We start from the raw sequence: 4,074 nt of genomic DNA, 5'->3' as shown, positions 1-4,074 counted from the left end.
TCTAGTTCTCTTTTCTTATCTTTGGCTAAGCTAGCAGCTGTACAAGAACATTGAGTTGAAATGCTGGTAACAGAAGTCCTGTCTTGTCCCTGACTTTATAGAATGCTTTAAGAAAACTTTTTCTTATTAAATTTCTTTATTGGAGGATTAGGGATTTACAGTTGACAGTAAAATACAACAGTTTATACACGCATAACATTTCCACATAACAATATAACCCTCACTAGGTCCTCTTCTGCCATCATGTTCCAAGACCTGACCCCTCGCCCCACCCCAGAGTCTTTCACTTTGGTGCAGCACACCAACTCCAGTCCAAGAAGGAAACTTTTTTTAATGTGCTAGTGGGGAATGAAGCCAGAGCCTCTTGCATATGTGATACTGCTGAGCAATCTCCCAGTCCAGTTATTTTTTTTTTTCTATTATGTTGTTGGAAAAGTCATGATGTAGTTTTCTGGTTTTCTATGCAAAAATGTGTCATGACTTTTCAGACAACCCAATATATCTTTACAGAAAGAGAGTGGGAAAGAGAAATGCCAAGGCACCACTCCACCATCCACGGAGCTCCTCTAGTACTGTCCATGGTCCTCCCAAGTGGTAACAGGTATCAAGTCCAGGGTCTTATGTACAGTAAGGTATGTGCTTTACCCACTGAGCTATCTTCTGGGTCCAACATTGATTTAAATGTTTCACCAGTAACCAGGGTAAGGCAGACTTTCTGTAGATTCCCTTTATGAGGTTAATGAATTTCTCTTCTATTTCTAGTTTACTAATGTTTTTTTTTTTTTACTAAGTTGTAAAGCATAAATAGACGCTGACTTTTACTGAATGCTTTCTCTGCACTGTTTATTAAACATGTTTTCTCCTCTAATATAATGTTGATAAGTTGCATAGGTATTCTTCCATGAAGACAAGTTTCCTTTCTTCAGATAATCTCAGTTTGATTATGTATCATCTTTTGTATACATTGCTTATCTGGATGGATATTTTGATTATTATTATATTTTAAATTTTTACAAGACTATCTATACATGTGACACAATTTTTTTTTCTTTTGATGGCCAGTCTGATTTTGATGTCAATTTCATAGTATGATTTGAGGACTCCCTGCAACTCCCTGTCCTGGAGAGTGTGTGTATTATTGGAATTATCTTTACCTTAAGTATAAGGTAAAGTTTGTAAAATTATCTGAACCTTTTTTATCAGTAATACTTTAATAACGATTGACAAGATTGTAGGATAACAGGGATACAGTTCCCACCACCAGAGTTCCATGTGCCATCCCCTCCACTGGAAGCTTCCCTATTCTATATCCCTCTGGGAGAATGGACCAGAGATCTTTATGGAGCGCAGAAGGTGGGAGTTCTGACTTCTGTAATTGCTTCTCTGCTGAATGAACATGGGCATTGGCAGGCCGATCCATATCCCCCAGCCAGTTTCTACCTTTCCCTAGTGGGGTAGGCAGAACACATTTTTAAAGGTGGCTCTAGAGCGTGCAGGAGGGCAAATGCTTGTGGTTGCCTCAACAGCACTTTTGGATTCTAGGTGATGCACTAAGAGATGAAGATCCTGGAGCACTGCTCATTGTGGAGTCTCCAAGACTGCACTAGATGGCCTACTACTGGGCTCTCAAGGAGAAACACCAATCCTTCTAAATATAGATCACTGGCTTTAGTGACTGCTTTCTGTCATACACAGTTAAACCTAATCCTAACTGCTACGCAGGCAATAATGTCTCGGTAAGTAGCCTAGAATCTGGGAAGACCTACCTCTCCCAACACTCTCATAAAAGGCCAGCCTACATCAGGACAATATGGCAGTGGGCGAGGTGTGTGTGTGTGGCGGGGGGAAGTCAATAAAAGGTAGATTCCAGTAACTCAGATTGTCTGGGGCCCAAGAGAGATATAAGAAGGCAGAAGGAAACTGTCAGCATAAATTCCAGACTGCTATCTAGATCCAGCCTGGAATGAATTGGAGCTGCCCCTCTACCCAGACTCAAAGAGTCTATGTCAACCAGGACCAAGCTGAGTCAAGGTTATCTGAGAAGATGACGGAATTTTCGCTATTGTTAATTGTGACAATGGGAGTCTAGCTATATTTTTAAGTTCTTATCCTTTGGTGACACAATCTTTATGAAAGGACTCACTTCAAATATTCGAGGGAAGAAATGGATGGACTAGAGATGAAACACAGTTGCCCAGGAGGTGAGCATTTTGGATGCTGGGTCCATGGGGATTTGTTATACTGCTTCCTCTACTTTTCTGTGTTTGAAACTAGTTTTAAATGCTTCATTACAGAATTCACTATATTTTTTCATCAACTTGGGCTTTTTAAATTATAAAATGAACTATATTATAGTTCATTATAATTATAAAAGTTATTAAAATGAACTATAAAATTTCAAAGGTGGGAGTCGGGCTGTAGCGCAGCGGGTTAAGCGCAGGTGGCACAAAGCACAAGGACTGGCATAAGGATCCCGGTTCGAACCCCGGCTCCCCACCTGCAGGGGAGTCGCTTCACAGGCGGTGAAGCACGTCTGCAGGTATCTATCTTTCTCTCCTCCTCTCTGTCTTCCCCTCCTTGCTCCATTTCTCTCTGTCCTATCCAACAATGACAACAACAATAATAACTACAACAATAAAACAACAAGGGCAACAAAAGGGAATAAATAAATAAAATAAATATTAAAAAAATTTCAAAGGTACAGTTTTATACTTCTATATGTGTACTGGACACAGCACTCACTACCTGACAGACTTCATCATAAAAAATTAAAAAAAAAACAGAAGGGGGTCAGGCGGTAGCGCAGCGGGTTAAGTGCAGGTGGTGCAAAGCACAAGGGGTGGCGTAAGGATCCCGGTTTGAGCCCCCGGCTTCCCACTTGCAGGGGAGTCGCTTCACAGGCGGTGAAGCAGGTCTGCAGGTGTCTATCTTTCTCTCCCCCTCCGTCTTCCCCTCCTCTCTCCATTTCTTTCTGTCCTATCCAACAACAACGACATCAATAACAGTGATAATAATAACTACAACGATAAAAAAATCAGGGCAACAAAAGGGAAAAAAATGGCCTCCAGGAGCAGTGTGGATTCATGGTGCAGGCACCAAGCCCCAGCAATAACCCTGGAGGCAAAAAACAAAAACAAAACAAAACAAAAACAGAAATATAAGAATGGTCCAGAGATAGTCACATTCCATCAGGCAGAGTACCGTGGAAGAGGGTGGAGGCAGGGAGGCCAGTGAGGGAACATAAACCAACCAAACCACCCCTACCTTTCAGCTTCTGGCCTGGTAGGTAGGCTCTGACCACCTGGGATGTGAGGACAAAGTGTCAGGCAGTCTCACTCCATCTCTGCTTTCTCCCTCCCAGGAAGGCTCAGCTAGAGCGCCATGACTTCTTCATCTACGTCTACATTACAGTCGCAGGGGATGGGCTACTCAGTGCCACAAATGCTAAATAAACACTGCTGTAAATGCTACGCTAAAAGGGCATTGGACTCCAAAGGTTCTGAGCTACTTCTCAGAGACAAAGTCCTGGCGCAAGAAAAGTTTTAAAAGCCTGGCATTAAATTGATGCTTTCCTTCTCTGCTGATAACAAGCTTAGCTGTGTGGAGAGTGGGGAAAATAATGGTAATCAAATGGTCAAAAGTAGGATCATGTGAGACGGAATAAAAGTATGGCCACACAGTGGACCATTTCCTAACTATTTCAATGATGTCTATGAAGAAGTTCTAACAACATGAGTTAGGCATAATGCTATGATGTGAAATGAAAAAGGACACACAATTATTTGGGTCGTTTCATCCCCATAACTTATAAAGAATTATATGGAGACAAAGGAAGCATTTTCTGTCTTGACAGAAAATTCAGGGAGAAGAGGCATGAAGAATGATTGCCATCTTCTTCTTTTGCTATAGGGCAGAGGTACACCAGGGGCAGGGAAGAGCATCTGAATTAATAGAATGTGGAGGTCTTTCTGGCATAGGCTTTTCAGTCAGTACCTCTTAACTAGGCAGTATTAATAGAAATCAGGGTGGTGTGTAAACTTGTCAGATAAAAAAAACATCATCTTTATTTTATTC

The sequence above is a fragment of the Erinaceus europaeus genome, chromosome X (genome assembly GCF_950295315.1).
Source record: "Erinaceus europaeus chromosome X, mEriEur2.1, whole genome shotgun sequence".
In the NCBI taxonomy this organism is placed as follows: Eukaryota; Metazoa; Chordata; class Mammalia; order Eulipotyphla; family Erinaceidae; genus Erinaceus; species Erinaceus europaeus.
The sequence above is the reverse complement of the archived record's forward strand: the minus strand, read 5'-3'. Positions refer to the sequence as shown.